This window comes from Ambystoma mexicanum, chromosome 3q (assembly GCF_040938575.1).
Source record: "Ambystoma mexicanum isolate Mex_15411 chromosome 3q, UKY_AmexF1_1, whole genome shotgun sequence".
Classification (NCBI taxonomy): Eukaryota; Metazoa; Chordata; class Amphibia; order Caudata; family Ambystomatidae; genus Ambystoma; species Ambystoma mexicanum.
This window is the reverse complement of record NC_090926.1, coordinates 382,651,550-382,670,994: the sequence shown is the minus strand read 5'-3', so window position 1 is coordinate 382,670,994 and position 19,445 is coordinate 382,651,550. Positions and strand designations below refer to the sequence as shown.

Below are 19,445 nucleotides of genomic sequence, written 5' to 3'. Positions count from 1 at the left end.
TGGACTCTGTGCAGTCCCAGTGAAAATACTGACAGCAAAAAGACTCCTTGAGGCAAGGTTCCCATTGAGAAAACCATACCTGCATACGAGGAAATATGATGGTCATTTGAATGAGATCCCAGAAGAATCAGAGCCGATAAGTGGCAAAGACAAATGGTAAAGTCACCAACCTTCGCCAGTATATGCCACGCAGAGCTGAACTGACTGGGCTCTGCATTTCAGCCCAGAGACTTCAGATTTTCTCTAGGGCATCAAGAAAGTACCAATGATAGGTGAAATCTTGGGATCAAGGTGAAGAAGCTTATGCAACAGAATTGATGAAGACATCAAGTTATTTTACAAGTGTACAGATGCAAAAGAAACGAAAGCAAGCAAAGTAATTGTGAAGCTAGCCTTAAGCTTTAGAGTGAATAGATTGCAGCAAGCACCAATATATATGGATAAGTGAAGGATGGATGTTTCCACTACGTATAATGGCAGTGCTGGACTGAGAGAAAGCCTCATTTTCAGTGTGTCGCAGTTGAAAAAGTAAATGGGATTACAAAGTGAATCACAGAAAATAAGGCTGGATGAACCTACAAAGCCAAGGTCTTATCAAATTGGAATAAACTGTCATTGGATACAAAATGTGTGAAAGAACAAAACTCCTGGTCAGAAGGCATGGGCAAAACACGGAAGACATCAGAAATCTATAAAAAATAGTATTTTAATACACTAGAAGCTCGATTTCATGGTCTCCGGTCACGTGGAAGGATGAAGTTGGGTGAACGACATGGTCACACCTACGCACGAAGGCAGACTGTGCTTCTCTCTCCCTAAATTTCCCAGAGATAAGAACACTCTCAAGGTTGAGCTTCAAAGCCTAATTGCCAATAGATCACTGAGGTGGTGATGGATGGATATGCTAATTGGTGGGAGGTTAAAGCTAAGGCGACCTCACCAGCACCTGGATGGCCAGCTTGCTTGCTGCTAACGTAGGTGGAAAAGTATTGACAGAGGTTAGAGTGACAGCCAATTGTAGAGGACCACGTAATTAGGGGTCCTATAGTTGTCTAACTAATGGGATGTCATATATTTAGTGACATTCGTAGTGATCATTTTTAGGTGGGGGCTTAGTTGCCCCACCTGATGTTAAGAAACCTATCACATAGTCACACTTCTGTAGGCTATTATGGATCATATACTTAGATGTTCACTCAGAGCCAATCAACCACTTGTATAGGTTTTTGTAGTTTGCCACGTAGGATGACACTGGTAACACGTAGGTTAAACTTCAATGATGACGTATATTTTGCATAAAGTATTAGTTTTTACTAAAAAGTATTGAGTAAGAGGATTGGGCGAGTTTGTTGATGTTCATTATGCTACATGTTTTAAAAAATTGATATTAAAACAGTCTTCCTTTTACTAACTACCTGAATCGTTCTGATTGTTGATGTATGAATAAAATCTTCATCCCGTCCAACTCCAGGGTAATTGCTACTCATCTTAAAGTGTTGGTCGGCCCAGTACAAGTTGGTTAATTGTTTATAACGATTGCAAATTTGAAAATTCGCATTGTTCGAAGTGTGTAAAAAAATCACGATTCGAGGTCACGTAAGTATTGGCAGTCAGAGTGTGATGTGCCACCATCGGGGATACACTGCTTAATCAATTGTGAAGTTATCCTCAGCAGGTGACTCCCTCTGGAATAGCCTCCCTGCCAACCTTGCACATTGAGCCTGACTTTCCAAAGTTCCTGAAATTCCTCAAGACCTTCCTCTTCTCCTTTTACTTCGTTCTCCCTCTACCCTTCTAAACCCTAGCTCTCTGCTCTCTCCATCTCTCCCTCCTCTTCCTTACAGCTTACTAACTGGCCGTCTGGTGTACCTCAGAGTCTCACAGGTCCCGGGCATCCCCGCCAGTCCTCTTTTGCACTTGCCTGAGAGCCGTACCCACACCCATCTTCAAGGCACTTAGAAATAACCCTAGAGAGTTACTCTCTCTGCACTTACCCCAGTCTCCACTGACTGGGTGCACTTGGACATCCCCTTCCCTGTTATCTTCTATGCACTTGCACATTTCAAATGCACATGCCTGAAGATCGTCTCTCTGTTCTCCCTTGTCTTCTCCCCAAAATGCACTGGTAAAACTGAAGAATCGCCGTCAGGCCTATTTGCTGTGTCTCAACCGTTAAATGTATTCTACGCACTTACTCTGCCTGTGCAGACTATTATTGTCTGAGAATTCCAAGGGCTCTGAGCGATTGTTTGTTTTTCCCCTTGTTTCCACCCTCATTAAGTGCTTTGAAAATTTCCTGTGTATATGCACTATATAAATAAACAATACATGTCCCTTCCGCTGTATCAGGACAAACTCCACAAGTATAGCATGGAATTGACTCACAAAGCCATGGCCCTACGTAGGCTCTCTTTCTAAATCTGTGCTGCAACACATGACCCCATACGTACATGTAACATATAAGGGAAAGAAACTGAGCAACAGATTAGCAATACTGGAGTTATGGAAAATGTTTAAAGACAAGGAAGAGGACCCACCCAAGAGGGAATGGATACTCAACCAGCATGATGTGGGTGGGTGAAACACCCATGGCTCCTCCTCTTCCTCCTCAAACCACAGACCCTCCAACGGGGGCCATATATTTCAACCTTTGAAGGAGTTAAAAGCAGTAGCAGGGTACACTAACCCAGTATATGCACCTCCTGCATACAGTAGCGGAGACATGCTTAGTGGCGCTAAGCTGGTGAATAAGAAAACAGGGACCATCATTAATAACCGCAAAGAGCGCAGCGACTTGCAAGTGAAGTTGACGGGGGCTGACGAAGTGACTCAGGGACTTAAGGGGGACGATGAGGTCATAGTTCCACCAAATGAGTGGATAGAAGGGCAGATACTGCTCAAACTAGATGGAAGAGGCGTACCAGAACACAGAGCCTCTGAGGGAAAGGCTCAGAAACAAAAAGAAAAGGAAGAAGAGGACAGATAATGGAGGAACAGAAACGGTTGAGAAAAGAGGCAGAGAAAGTAGAAAAGAAAGAAAGAGAGAGGGAAGTGAGAAAAAGAAAAGACAGAAGGAGATAGAGGAGAAGGTGAGGCAGTTGCAATTGAGAAGGGAGAAGGGGACAATGGAGATTTGGAGGATTGTTAAAGAACGTTGATGCACGGAGGATGAAGATAGAGACAAAAGACAGGAGCAGGAAAAAGAGAGATGCAGAGAGAAACGCCTTTAGGAGTTAGAGGACATAAAGACTAGATGATGACGAGGAAGCGGGAATACGAAGGAGGATCAGGATACTGTATAGGAGCAGAAGGTATAGTGCTTCTGCCCCTAAGGCAAGCAAGACCATAGCGCGGTCCCCACCGAGGAGGGAAAGTGACTCACTGGACAGAGTAGTGAGGAGAAAACAAGGGAAGAATATGCTGAGGTGACTCAACTTTGAGGACTAAGGGGATAAAGGCAATGATGACAGGTTATGGACAGGAGGGTCAGATGAAGAACTAGGAGATAGCGATGACAAAGAAGGGTGGAGGTTATGACGTCCCTCGGAGGGGAGAAGCCCAGAGCAGGAGACATTATGGGAAAAAGGGGAAGATCTAGAAAGGGGAAAGCTGGAACCAGACAGGCGCCTTAAGCGCTCTGAAGGCAGATCGCATAGCGCGGATGAAGTCACTCCATATTCGCAGAGGCTAAGTGCACTACCAGGATGGAAGAGGACTAACATGACGAGAGCATTTACAGTTATGAAAGACATAGGGAGATATGATAAGGGTGTGGGGATAACATTGTTTCAACTGTTAGAGGAGGGTGGTGGGCGACCACAATATATATTGTGGCAACAGATAAACAAAGATAATTTGAGGTGTAAGTTGCCATCTTTAACTGCAGGAGTGGGGAAGTGGATTTATGAACTAGAAAGATTGATAACAGGGACACGCTAGTAGCAGGGGACATGAAGAGCTTACTCTCTGCCGTTCTTGGGGAGGTAGCTGACGATGTTTGGAAACAAGCAGGATATCCCGGAGTGTCAGCACAGAACACAGCCCATGATGGAGCACCATTCAATAACTGCAGAAAAGCCATATGGCAAGCTCTAAGGTTGCAGTACTCAGATACATCGGACATAAGTGCAATTATGGCACGCAAAATGTGTTAGGATGAAAACCCACTTCAGTATATTCAGGAGATACAAGAACATTGGCGTCTCAAGACGCGTGAACCATGGGACAAAACTGTGGGCTTATTTTACCACATATTAAGCCAGGGATTGCCCAAGCAAGTGCAGAGGTAATTAAAAAAATCAGTGGAGTTGGAGGAGAAGCCGTGGTCATAAATTCAGCTGACCATAGTACATTATTGTTGGATAATGCAGGAGAACACAAGAAATAAATGGAAGGTACGAAAACAGGAAGAAGCAAAGTTAGTGCAGAACGTATTGTTAAAATATACAATGGAAGGGGCGATGTTGACAAGCGCAGATGCAGTGGTTACCCAAATTACCCAGTATCAGCAGCCACCAGCACGAGGAAACGTTGCAGGAAGCCGAGGCACTAACTGTGGGCTGCAGGGAAGAGGAGGCGTGCCCAGGGTTTGCGGGGCAGGGTACCCAGCACAGTAGGGTGGAGACGAGCTTAAAAGGGGACAGTGCAGGCCCATGGGAACCCCTACACAATGTTGGTTATGCGGAAAGATCAGCCACATTTCCTGAGTATGTAGAAGCAGAGAGGGAATGCCACAGAATGGGACGACATACCTGCCAGCATACAACACTGAGCAACCCAACAATTATGTCCAAGATCACACACAGACATATGCGCTACAAATGGGACCAACACAACACACACCAGTCCAATCACAACAGCCTATGACACATACACTGCAAGCACAGGTGTACACACAGCTACCACAGGCAGCATCCCAAACACCTGCACAGCAGAACACTGTAGCCACGAGACACATGAACACCACAGTGCAGACTCCCACACAGGAACTGGGGGTGCAACTGTAGTGGGAGAGAATACTTTTACGGGAGACAGGGATTACTTTATACCCACAAAAGGAGAGTCCACAGACTGACTTGATGTGTTTAGTCCTATCTGTAACCATAGGTGAAAAAATGTTCTCTTTTCTCATTGATACGGGGGTGATCCTGTATTTGGGAGAGGAGATACCCCATGTCAGGCATTGACATGAATGTTCAAGGTTTCTCTGGGATTACAGATTTGGTTCCGTTTACTGATGAACTGTCAATTTCTATTGGAGAGCACAACCTTACCATGCCACTGTTTTATTCCCGCCAGACACCAGTCAACATTATGGGGAGGGACATGATGAGTAAGCTTAACATGACCATTTCATTCACTGACCAAGGGATAGTGTGTTCTACCCCAAGAATCCACTACATGAATGCGCAGGAATTAATGCATGCGTTTTGCGGGCAGACTGTACAGAGGGAGGTGCTCGTAGATCCTGAGCTATTACAGTATGGGGTGGAAGTGCTGCTAGCATTGCTTCCAGGGATACAAGGCGAGCTACTTCGCTTGCCAAATGAGGTTCTATTCAGGCCAGAAATTCCCTTAGAGGAAGGACAGGTGTGTCCATTAGAATTGGAGACAGTTATAGAAAGAGAAGAGAGAGTAGTTATAAACGAGACTGACGACACAGGAAGGGCATGGAGAGCAGTAATAGCAGTAGTGGAGGGACACTGATTGACTGACCTGACAGGCGAAGAATTGTTCGGGATGATATTCTGATATTGAGACAGTGTTCTTTATGAGCATTACTCACTGGAAGAGAATCCAATTCAGCGAAGACCCACAGAGGAAGCCCTCATGAAAAAAGGCATTGCTGCCATTTCTTGAGGAAGACCTAGCACAAGTACTGAGCATACTATGGACCAACAGCCATATGCCATTGGCCCGTTGAAAGGGGTAGGAGCTGTCAAAATAAAGCTCAAGCCAGGGGCAATTCTCCCGAAAGCAAAGCAATACCCTCTATCTAGAGAGGCAGACAAAGGCATGTTTGAGACAATCTCAGTGTTAGTTCAGCAGGGAATTCTGGTATCAGCAGAAACCCAATGTAACACAGCTATGTACCCAGTGAAAGATGACAGTAAGATTGTGGCTTTTTATTTAGGATTTTCACACTTTGAACAATATTATTGAAGCAGAGTTTCCTTTAGTTGCCAATCCAAAGATAATATTATGCAGTATTCCATCAGAGGCCACTCACTTCACGGTGACAGATTTGAAGAACACTTTCTTCTCTATCCCACTTCTTCAAGACTCACAGGATTTCACATTGTTTCTATATAGAAATAAAAAGTGGAAACACACACAACTTCCTCAAGGGTACTGTGAATCTCCTTCCATATTTAATAGGTCCTTCAAATGGACTTGTGGAATGTACATTTAAACAGCATGGTCATTCAATACGTGGACGATATCGTAATATGCAGCAGGACAGAAGAGCAGTGTAAAAAAGACTCAGTACAGTTATTGACAGTTTTGGCAGAAAAGGGTTACAGGGTGGACAGGGCAACATTACAGTATTGCCAGAAGGAGGTTGTATATATTGGACAGCTAACATCCCAGGAGGGTTGAAAGGTGACTCCTGAGAGAGTGGTGGCAATTTACAGGAAGCCAGCACCAAGAACGTTGAGGGAGATGAAGCAATACTTAGGTCTTTACAGTTATTGCATGGCCTGGGTGTTCGACTACAGCAGGTACACTAGACCTCTTTCAAGCAGGCTTAAGGAGGCTCAGAGGGGTGGCGGCAAACTAACATGGACAGGGGAGATGACAGAAGCATTTGGTGAACTGAAGAGGGCAATATGCACAGCCCCAGTATTGGGATTTCCTGGCTACAGTGCAGATTTGGATTTGTTTTCACACACAGAGTAGTGTTGACTGCAGTGCTCACACAAAAGACTACCTTAGGGCACAAAATGAGCATGTACTACAGCGGACATTTAGACCAAGTGATAAGAGCCCATTATCCCTGTGAACAAGGCATGGCAGCTGCTATTATGTTATTTGTTATGTTATTTGGCATTTATATAGCGCTCTACATATCATTGGTATGCCCTCAAAGCGCTGGCAGGTTGAACGCCCTCGGGGACCGAGGTCCAGGTCAGTTGAGAGAGTAAGGTGGTATAGGGTGCATGTGTGCACCGATTATGTGTGCAGCCAAAGTGATTGCCCGGGGAAGCTGCATCCTAGCATTAGGTGTGGTGGTATTTGATATCAGTAGAATGTGTGCAGTCAGGGCGATAGTCACCAGGACTGAGTTCTGGCTGTGTTAGGCCAGTTTAGGATGTTTATATGTGCAGCTATGCCCAATTCGAGAGGTATAGCTGCATTTTATCAGAGTGTTGAGGTGTTCATGAGTTATTGTTCGTATGTGAGCAGCTAGGCCAAAAATGATCGAAAGGTGTAGCTGCGTTCTAATTCTGTGTTGGTGTAGAGAAGAGAGTGAGTGTAGCGATATGAGAGGTAAGTGTATGAGAGGAGGGTTTGATGAAACGAGCTTGCTTTTCCGGAATTACGGTCCACGTTTGCGATTGCCGCGTTCAGAGTAGATTTATTCGAAATTTAATTAGCCACTTTCATTGGCGTTATTGCTCAAGATTTTTGGAACATTTGTCATCGGTAGCAAGGTTTCAGCAGTCTTAGATGGTCATATTCAGCATTTATGGAAAGAGCCAGGTTTTAAGAACTTTGCGGGTGGCAATGTAGTTGTGGGTGTGTCGAATATGGGTGGGAGAGAGTTCCACAGAGTAGGGGCTAAGGTTGAAAAAGCGGACCCTCTGATCCTGGCAGAATTAGAGGTTGGAATCGCTAGAAACAGGGCAGTGCTTGATCTGAGTATGTGTGATGGGAGGTAGGGTTTTATCTTTTCTTGCATTTGCTGCATTGGCAGTAGAGAAGTTGAAGAGTATTGCAATGGGCTGCAGCACCATTCTCTTTCAGGAGCATGCCCTTTTTGGCATTCTTGAAAAGCCCGAAAGTATGTTGACCACACAGAGAGCATTCGGATATAAGGTGATTATCTGAAATCTGGCGATAAAAGTAATGAGATGTAAATCTGGCAACATTTATAGCACAGCTAATAGGCGAGGACGACTATGTACATGACTATACCACACACAGAGAATATTATGATGACATGCCTAGAGCAAGGGAGAATGCCCTTGGGAGGGGAGGTGCTTTTTATTGACTGGTCCTCAACAATTGACCAGACGACTGGAGAATGGCATACTGGGATGGCAATATGAAAGTGAAAACTGAACGGGACATTTCAGGTAATGGTGAGCATGAAATTACCCTCTCATTTCTCAATGCAAGCAGCAGAATTAGTAGCACTCATTATACGGTTAGAGGCACACAAGGATGAGGAGATCACTCTGTACTCCGTCTCCACCTATGTTCCGGCAACAGTACATGCAGGACTGTCAAGTTGTAAAAGGAAGGGCTTCTGACGTGCTGACAGTACGCCAGTACACCACGTGCCCCTAGTGGATAGACTCATAGAAGCACTACAGCTTCCGTCAACCATTGCAGTAGTGAAATGCCAAGCCCACATGAGGAGGGAGGACATGTTTCCCATGGCAACAAAGCAGCTGATGCAGATGCAAAGCGATTTTCGACACACCACCTAATAAATGCAAGCGAGTGCTCTGCATGATATTGTGAGAAAGTTATAGTTCATTGACTATTTCCCATTACCCAAATCATAGAACTGCAGGGGCGGGCAGTAACAGAAACAAAGGAGTTATGGGTGAGAAGGGGGTGTTTGAAATCTCCTGCAGATGCGATGTTGTGACAGGAGAGCACTGGAAAGCCGATTATTCCCCTTGTATTAGTGTAAGTAGCCCTCACACAGCACCACTACCCGGCCCACCCTAGCAAAGGTTTTCTTGTAGCACATATAGCATAAGACTGGTTTTGTACCAACTTGGCAGCGAATGTTGCCGCCTTTATGAACAACTGCATTGTTTGTCAGAAGTTCACTGTGGGACATATGTTGCGTGCAGTAGAGGAGCAATACTGTGCCCTACTGGCCACTCCAATACCTCCATGTCGATTATGTGGACATGATTCAAAACTGTAATAGCTACATGTATATGCTTATAGTAGTGTGCCTATTTTCTCACTGGATCAAAGCTGGCCCATGCTTACCTTCCGATGCCCTGTGTGTAGCGAAGTTCCTCATCACAAAGGTTTTCTCATGGTGGGGGTTGTGCGGTAACGGACCTCATTTTGCAAATGAAGTGTTTGGGCATATCACAGTCCTGCTGGGGAATAAGTATACGTTTCCCTGCGCTTAGCATCCACAAGCGAATGAGATTTGTGAATGCCTCAATGGAAAATTGACAAAAGTAAAAATTACACTGAAAAAGGGGTGGCTTCATTGCCTACCCATAGCATTATTCACATTGCGCAATCAGCCGGCATCTGACCACCATTTAACTCCTCATGAGGTGGTGACAGGTAGACGCATGTGCCTCCCATTTTCTCCTCTCACTCGAGTGCTGACGGAAGCTCATAATGTTGTTACTGTTTTTGGTAATGAAATGTGAGAATATCTCGCTTCAATGATGGCTACTGCTTCTTTTATATCTCAACAGCTGGAATCAAGGTGGGGGGGTTTAAGAAGGATTATGAAGATAGCACACCAGTAGAACCACACAAGTTGCTCAAAGCAAGGCTTTACCCTGGCGACAAGATTTTATTAAAGAACTTTACTATGGTGTGGCACTGGCCATGCTTCGATGGCCCCTTCACCATAGAGCAGGCAACAGTGAAAGCTGTTAAATTGGCAGGGAAGAAAGTTTGGAACTATCTAGGAGACGTTAAGCCCTGCAGAGGTGAGACTCCCCTAGCTCAACATGTGGACGATACACTGCAAGAAGAAGAAGAGGAACTGCGACAGATTCAAACATGTTCAAAGCCTAAAGCTAGACAGGAGCACAGGAAAAGCTAGATCAGGCACACTGGGCCTCATTACGAGTTGGCCAGTATGCCGGTGGTAAATCCACGGGAATACCAGCCAATGGAATTATTGTTACCACCACTTGGTCTGGCGGAATTACTGCCAGATTACAAGTGGCGGTGGCAGAGTTAATCCCCTTTTTTATAGCGTCCATTGGATTCTGGCACATTTTTGGTGGAATAACCGCTGCAGTAATTCTGCCGATTTTGCTGATTTTTGCCAGAAAGTGGGAGTATTTACCTCCAGCATGATGCTGGAGGTAAATCCCTCACTCCAGGGTCATACTCGTAGGTTGATGGAGCTGGAAAAGTGGCAGTAATTTTGTTACCGCAAGTTTTTTCATGCACTGCCATACTTGGAATGAGGCCTATCGTCTTTTCTTTTCACTAGGGGATCATCGTCTGTGTATGGACTAATTTTCAACAAGTAATTTTACACTTGCACGATCACTGAAAAGCACTTTATAAACTCAGAGTAACCAAAAGGCAAATGGTACCAGCAAAAACGTTTGTTTCCGATGTTCTCCTTCTCGTTGCACACAGTTAACCAATACTGACAAGAAGTAACGTGCCCATTATTGCCTTGGTTAGTAACCTTAAGACCCAATTTATATTTGAACGACTATTGCTGCATTAGAACAGTATTATCACAGAAGAACCTAACTGTTTCAATAATGATAGCCTCAAAGGCGCGCCCCGAGTGTGCACCACATCTACTATCCCAGAGAGGTTAATTTTCGCAACACAGCCCTTTTCTTTCCATGAGATACACAACCCCATACCCTTTGTGTACAATACTGCTAAGGGGATTTCATGCCCTATGTCATACCCTTCAGTACCCACTGTTCTTCGATGTCACTCTGTGTGGGAACCTGCACGTGCCCTTTACCCAGTCATTGACAATGTGTCCGGCACTAGTTGGAGAGGGCACCTGTCCAGGGATTGCCCAGCCAGCGGGTGCTCTGTGACAAGGAACTTTCCAATACACCCTCTTCCCAAGTTATTTTTGTGGCAGTGATGCCCATGGCGTGTGTGGCACAGGAACCATTCACAGCACAGGTAGCCCAGCTCTGCCCCAGTGTGGTGGAGGCACGGCTCCGTGTAATGTGGAAACTCTCTCCGTTCAACCCTTAGTGCTGGCCTGCCTCCAAATAGTTTGGATATAAGTTTGTTTTCAATCCCCTCTCGTCATAATCAGGGCATCAGGGCTCTGAGTTGCCAACTCCCTGGATGACTCTGCTGCTCCCACCCGGCCCTGGGAAACTGGTGTCGCACGGCCTGCCATTAAAGGGGTCCAGTTCGAGGAGTGAAGGCATTGCCCCCGCTGCCTGCCCCTCTGCAGTGGGCACCGGCTTTGGATTCAGGGCACGCGGCCACTGCAGCTTCTCGTGTGTTTCTGGGGCGATTCTTTTGCTTCTTGGGGGTTTCGAGGTTCCATTTTCCAATCTTCTATTTAAGTCGCAGCTTGGTGTGCCACCCTGCACTATTTCATACCGGCACCGGAAATGAAATCAGCTGAATCTTTATTCACTGTCTGCTGGAGGGACGACAGATTGTCTGGAGTTTGAAGTGTATCCACAGTGCTAATGTTGCCCCCTGAACTGTATGTTTACTATTTACAAAACCAAGCACACCTTTTCAACGTTTTGTCCAGACTGGTGTAGAAGGGTGCTTTGATGAGCTCTGTGTCATATCAGACAGCGTGGAAAGGGTTAACCCTCCACTTTGTTTCAATGGGGCATGGTACTGGCAGTGCTCCATTGGTTTCCGGTGCCTTGAACCAGCCGCGGTGTCGAGAGGTGCCCAGTATCCCTCTTCCCACTATATGCAGGTTTCTTCTACTCAGTGACAACACAACATTAACACAAATCTCATCAGTGTTTCCCGTTGACTGCTTTGCACATCCAGTGAGCCATGTGATGAGAGGGGTGTGCCCCATGAATTCTGCCACCAATTCTGCCTGGTCACTGTGCGACCTGACCCAGATCTGCCAGACCTGTATCACAGGCGCACTGTAGAAAGACGCAAGGTGAGATAATGAACTAGCCTTTGAAGTGAACAATCTGTTACTTCCTCAAGCAAAAAGCATATATATTTAGAAGGATAGCTCAGGTGCAACACACTTGCGTTGGGAACAAGAGGATGTAGTGCAGCATGGGTTCAGTTCCTGTTCCAGTGCTTAGACGGCGGAGGAGGCTGGAATTAAGCAAGCTATAAAGAACCAAAGAAAAGAATGAAATGGTTGACATCATGGAGCTGCTGCTGCTGCTGTTTACATTTTAAAATAAAAAACCTGCAATTACTGTGATCTGCAACACATCCTTCCCCTCTATCTCCCATCTAACAAAGAAAGAAAACTGTGGGTTACTTACCAAATGAGCAACACAGAAAGGTGATGGCTTGAAGGTTGAAAATCATTCATAACCACTGGCACAGCTCTGGGCAACCATCCAGACCATTGTTTTTCTGGTTGGACTTGTGTCGGTCAGTTGCTACTTGCAGTCTGTGGCCAGAGACTTGACAGGCACTGGATGTCTGCGCTTTGGGTTTTAGGCATCTTCGAGATGCTCTGTCTGCTTACAGTTCAGCCTGAGTGATGTACAATAGTCCAGCTTGTTGTTTTGGACGTCTGCTTACATTCACAGCAATTTGGCAATATGGGCCTATCCACACTGATATGAACGCTACATATGGCGATCCATTCTTGTATGAAATGTATACCATATTACAGTGATATCATAACCATATTTTTCTTAGTGTACTGAGGAACAATGCTATGTGATGCCAATTCCTGTTTTGTCAAAGGGTGAACGCTTGTGTGCCATCACTTACTGTGATGACACTTGGGGCTGGTCAAATAACACCACTTCTTGTGATGTCATCAGAGCTCATGGGTCGTGTGATGTCACTTCCGCTACCCTTGGCCTTTTGGAGAAATGACGTCACTGAATCTGTGGTCTGCAAAGTGCATAAACATTGGCTACAATCAGTCAAAATAGCCTCTGAGCACCAACAAATACGTTTTCAGCAAATATAGTAAGTCACAATGTTTTTCTACTGTCTCTATAACAGACCCAGGACAGGGCGGAGAGAGATGATGGGAGAGTTCACGATCGGGGCGGAAAAGGCAGGGAGGAGGGGGTGGACCAACTGGCCCTTCGTTTTGCACTCCAAATATCTTCTCGGCCTTGCTGCCCTAAAGGCACCATTGGGAGGGAAAATACAGTCCTTTAAGTGTTCAAGCGAGGAGACCGTTTTCTACCGGTGGTGTATTCCCGGCTTTGCCGATTTCCATTGAAGAAATCCTAGCCATATGTGATGCTGTTAGGCTATATCATGCTAAGTCCTTTTATGCTATACCAAGGCGCATATTCAGGTGTCTAATTGATGTTTCATAGACAGATCAATTATTGGGTTACCCAGCCTTACATGGGGTCACAATCCAATACTGCTGGACACACACCATGTGCTCTCAATTTAACTTGCCAGCCCCGTTGTAACCATGCCCAGTACAGCCTCTGTATTAGATCGTTCCAATGTACAGGTAAGGGTTAGCCTGCTATGACTGCTGATATGCTTTTCTATTGCGCATCTAAAACTATGCATAAATGCCCATTTTCAAAGTATATATGTGCCAAAATGTTTACAATTCTTCTATACCACTTGTTATGCAAGCTTGGACTGCCGCCTTCCCAAAACCAGGAACTGGGCATGCTGGCAGACCCAGACAGCTGGAAGCACTACAAGGCCTCACCAATGGCAAAGATTGCTCTTTAAATGGCCTTTTACAATAGCTAAAGCGACACGGACGCTCTGGGTTTTGGATTTCTGAGCATGATGCATCGTGGGAGAGGCAATGCCGAATACTCTGTTTCTTTGGGAAGTTCCTAACCAGTTGCTCTCTCAGGTGGTGCAGGAATAGTTCAGGGCTAGCCTGTAAGTCCTACTATCAAGCGTAGGTTGGGCTGGATGCTATTTTAGCCTGTGATGAAGTGACAAAGGGCAATGCAGATGTTAGTTTCCTGGGTAGTGTGCAATGTATGTTGCAGTCTGAGAGGTATTTTGGGTCTTTCTTTACAAAAGTCAGTGTAGCTAGATAAATGACAGTTTGGGACTTTAAGACTCCCTTACTGCACACTGTTTTGTAAGAACAATACTACGTCTGAGTTTTAGGACTCTCTTTCCCAGTATGCAGCAGTATTAAGCAATTACTGATCTGGGGACTTAGGACATGCTTGTACAGCATGTAGAGTAGATAGAGGGTAGGTCAAATCATTACGGGCCTTATGATTTTCTTTTTCGGGAAGTCATGTTTTGACTACTGGTATTTTACTTTACCCCAGTTTTTAAGACTCTCTTTCCAAGCATGCAGCACGTTTAGATAAAAGACAGGTGTTGGCTGTTTCTCCACATGCAGCATTCAGGCACAAAGATTATCCACTTCACCGTGTCTTTCAAGACTCACATGTCCAGCATACAGCATTCTACAGGCACAGCTTTCCAATGTCTTACTGGCCTTCTCATTGGCCAGGTGCGTTGGATCTCTTTTTTTGCAGCCCCATTATTTAGCTTTACTCCTTGACTCTTGGAGACTCTATTTCTCGTCCTCTCGGGCCTCTGAGTACTTATATTGTCTCCATGCACCTCTTAATTGGTCTCTCTCTAGGGTATCACTCACTTCTCCTCCCAGCTCTGTCTACCCCCTTTTTCGTTGTGGACAGGCATTCTGCTCCTATCTCGCTGCGCTTCCGCCTGCTCGGGCATTCTCCTCCAGGTTGCACAGGTTTCCAGCTGACAGCATACTGTGGTAGGGTGAGCAGTAGGACAACGCATGATCAGAATGGCTTTATTAATACACTCCCTGCCGGTAAGGGCTGGGTTAATACTTACCTATCCTGGGAACATGCCATTCTCTACTACTATCCAGAGTTCAGAGTGGGCAGTGATCTGCTGCGAGTTAGATAGCTGGTCTTGCGTGGGGGGGGGGGGCGGGGGGGGTGGACGAGTCTGACTACATGCACGCGAGATCTGGCGTGTAGCAGCGCACTTTCCTTTGTGCGGAGAGTCGGGTCTCCCAAAAGAGTACAAGCTTGTGGTGGTAGGAGCTGGTGGTGCTGGGAAGAGTGCTTTGACTAAACAACTCATTCAGAATCATTTTGTGGATGAATGTGATCCTACAATAGAGGATTCCTACAGGAAACATGTCGTAATTGATGGTATTGTGGACCAATGATAGACCAGTACATGAGGACGGGAGAGGGCTTCCTTTGTGCTTTTGCTATAAACAATACAGAGTCTTTTGAAGACATTCATCATAATAGGGAGCAAATCAAGCAGGTTAAAGATTGTGAAGGTGTTCCTATGGTGTTAGTTGGCAACAAATGTGACTTACCATCGAGAGCAGTAGATACAAAGCAAGCTCAGGATTTAGCAGCTCAGGACTTAGCACTAAGCGTTGGAATCCCTTACATTGAAACCCCCTGGAAGGCGAGACAGGGTGTTGATGATGCGTCTGCACATCAGTGGCAGAAATCCGGAAACACAAAGAGAAGATGAGCAAAGATGCCAAAAGGAAGAAAAGGAAGCCAAAGCCCAAGTGGCTACTGGTGTAAACATTGTTCATTATTCACTACCATTTGGAAAGTGAAGGTCTGGATAACCCAAAGGAGGCCTGTGTAAGGCAAAGTCTTGTGTCATTTGTCTGGATTCCTACTCTGAATATTTCCTGGACTCCACCTGAGACCCCCTCCTATAGAAATCAAACGAGTTCTTAATGATGGCCAACAGAAGTCTCAAAACCTCTCCTTGATAGGTCCTGAGCCAAGTGGTCCCCTAATCTAACTACAGAACGTTCAGAAGATCAACCAAACAAAAATGACACACCTATTCTTACTTGTTCTTCCTTAAACTAAAATCAAATGCCACGAGTTTGCTGTATTTGCCAAAACTGTGTTTGTCTCTTTGTAGGAGCCCTACAGCTGTTAATACACAGTGTAGTTCAATTGATCATACCTGTCTTGTAATCTAGGAGTCTCTGCAGTGGCCCCAGGGCATCCTGGGACTGGTATTGTGCCCCTACCACGTTTGGCCTCGTATGGTTCATTTGGCATTTACTGCATCTTACGAGGATTAGCGGTCCTGCAGGATCCCTCCTCGGCCACCCTTGGGGAGTAACATTGGTTAGCGGCGGGTCCAGCCCCATCCATAGTGGCCCTCTTCCACCATATGCAAGTGTAGGGGGCACTGTGCAATCACCATACTATGTGGCAGGGGCTGTTTTCTTGACCTGAATGGAACTCACGGCTTCAGTGTCCGGCAGGCAGTGTGCTCTCTGCAGAAGCCTTCGCTTCTCAGATCCCTCCGGTGTCAACAGATCACAAGCTAGCGGTCTCTGCCGGTTCCCTCCTGTTGCCGGGGCTGGTGCTACCCACGCCCTCCTCCTCTGGGCAGCCTCGCCAGAACAGGAGGCTGCATCAGGCTCTGCAACACTCTTCAGATTAAACTTTTCAAGTGTGCAGCGGTTTTCGGTCCATTTCACCTAAACATTTGACCTAATCACATTTGATCGAATTTAATTGACCTTTTTTTCAGTCAAAGTGCTGGGGGGGACACACCCCACAACCCCCCACTTGTGCTCAACCTAATCTATACCCTTACCCACCCATATTTCATTAAAGACCCCACCTCCCTTTTCAGTGCCTACTCCCCAGTTGCCCTTCTGCCAGTCTGCCCCTTTCTCTTCATGTCTGCTTTCCCACACCACCTCTGTCAGATTGCCCTCCCTCTGTTACCCCCTCTTCCAGTGTTTGCCGTTCTACTATCTCTCACATTACTTTCGTCGCTCTTCTCGCCCTTAACCTCTTTCCCTGTGCCCCATCCCTGTGACCCCAGAGCGTATACCTCCTCAGTGGGCCTTCTATGGCCCCCACTCATGAAATCGTGGTAGCAAGTGGTGCACCACGAACACCACACACACGTGCTGCTTTGCAAAAAGTGGCCATCATTTTCCCACCATACAAAGGAGAATCCCACACATATATCCCACTGCCCTTCCCTCACCCTGGCAGTCTTGTGCCGTTTCTTCTGGACCCTCACTCATATTTGAACTTTCTGGGACATCCTTCATTTATTTCCTCCTGGACCACCAGCCAGTCACACATAATGCACCATTCTCTCTATGCCACCCTGTCCACTCAAAGTTAGGGATGACAGTCTCCCATTCATTGGTTTATTCCCTGTTACACCATAATCCCCAAACACAAATGACCCCCCGACACACTGGCGATGTGTCTGTCACCCACAAAACCCATTCTCTAGATGGTGTTCTCTCTGCTCCTACCCATCCGTATTTAATCAACTTCAGATTCCTGACCCCTTTTCTTGCTATGGGCTTCCTCACCCTATTAGTTGCTATGGGCCTCATGCTCCAGTAGTTGCTATGGGTTTCGTGTCCCCATTAGTTGCTATGGGGCTCCTGCCCCTATTAGTTGCTATGGGGCTCCTGGTCCTATTAGTTGCCATGGGCTTCCTGTCCCCATTAGTTGCTATGGGGCTCCTGGCCCTATTAGTTGCTTTGGGGCTCCTGGTCCTATTAGTTGCCATGTGCTTCATGTCCCCATTAGTTGCTATGGGGCTCCCGCCCCTATTAGTTGCCATGGGGCTCCTGGTCCTATTAGTTGCCATGTGCTTCGTGTCCCCATTAGTTGCTATGGGGCTCCTGTCCCCATTAGTTCCTATGAGCCTCCTAGCCCTAGTGGGTTACTTGGGCTTCCTGGCCCTAATACGTGCTATGGCCTTCCTGGCCCTTTGAGTTGCTATCGACTTCCTGGACCTATTATTTGCTATGGGCTTCCTGGCCCAATTAGTTGCTATGGGGCTCTTGCCCCTATTAGTTGCTATGGGGCTCCTGTCCCCATCAGTTCCTATGAGCCTCCTGCCCTAGTAGTTGCCATGGGCTTCCTGTCCCCATTAGTTGCTATGGGGCTCCTGGTCCTATTAGTTGCTATGGGCTTCCTGGCCCCATTAGTTGCTATGGGCTCCTGTCCCCATTAGTTGCTATGAGCCTCCTGCCCTAGTAGTTGCCATGGGCTTCCTGTCCTCATTAGTTGCTATGGGGCTCCTGGTCCTATTAGTTGCTATGGGCTTCCTGCTTCTATTAGTTGCTATGGACTTCCTGGCCCCATTAGTTGCTATGGGCCTCATGCTCCAGTAGTTGCTATGGGCTCCCTGTCCCAATTAGTTGCTATAGGGCTCCTGTCCCCATTAGTACCTATGATCCTCCTAGCCCTTGTAGTTGCTATGGGCTCCCTGTCCCTATTAGTTGCTATGGGCTCCCTGTCCCTATTAGTTGCTATGGGCTCCCTGGCTCCATTAGTACCTATGAGCCTCCTGCCCTAGTAGTTGCTATGGGCTCCCTGTCCCTATTAGTTGCTATGGGCTCCCTGGCACCATTAGTTGGTATGAGCCTCCTGCCATAGTAGTTGCTATGGGCTCCCTGTCCCTATTAGTTGCCATGGGCTCCCTGTCCCTATTAGTTGCTATGGGCTCCCTGGCCCCATTAGTTGCCATGGGCTCCCTGTCCCTATTAGTTGCTATGGGCTCCCTCGCCCCATTAGTTGCTATGAGCCTCCTGCCCTAGTAGTTTCTATGGGCTCCCTGTCCCTAGTAGTTTCGATGGGCTCCCTGTCCCTATTAGTTGCGATGGGCTCCCTGTCCCTATTAGTTGCTATGGGCTCCCTGGCCCCATTAGTTGCTATGAGCCTCCTGCCCTAGTAGTTGCTATGGGCTCCCTGTCCCCATTAGTACAACTCCGAGTAACCACTGTAAGAAGAGCCTAAGCCAGCGGCATTGGCTTCCCACACATAGCACCCAAGCTCTGGAATGCCCTCCCCAACTCACTCTGAGCAGAACCATCGCTGTACTCACAAAGCCCTCAAAACCACAGTATTCAACTAACATCCTCCCTCCTTCGCCTACACTTGCTCTCTTACGTCTGCTACGAAATGTGTCCTGTAATGAAAATTGCTTTGTAACCATCTTCCTTCCAGTGTAACCAGATTATGTCTTCATGTAACAGTGCCACGATGCCCCCGGGCTGACGTGCGCTTTAAATAAATTTGAATAAATAAAATAAATAAAAAATAAATACCACTGAAAGAAATGTCACAAAAATGCGATCAAATGTTTTCGTTCAAATGTTTTAGGTCAATTATGCTACCACCGTCTGTGGCATCAGGCGGTTGCTACCACTGAAGAAAGATTTTACCAATTTGTTATAAATTCACTTTTTCTGGGTGATTTGCCACACTCTCCAACAACAACCACTGAGGCCGACAACCAACCCCAGTGGTCTGAAAGGGCCTATTGTCATCTTGTGCTTCTCTCCCTCCTCCCCATGGTTCTCCAGAGAGGGGCCATGGAAAAGGCCAAAGTAGATGGAGAGGATATTGTTCAAT

At 46.4% G+C, this 19,445-nt stretch overlaps 1 pseudogene; it reads left to right on the top strand.

The window, feature by feature from the left end:
- The first annotated feature begins 2,985 nt into the window (after nt 1-2,985).
- Nucleotides 2,986-15,602, top strand: LOC138447981 (GTPase KRas pseudogene; annotated as a pseudogene).
- The last annotated feature ends 3,843 nt before the right edge of the window (nt 15,603-19,445 follow it).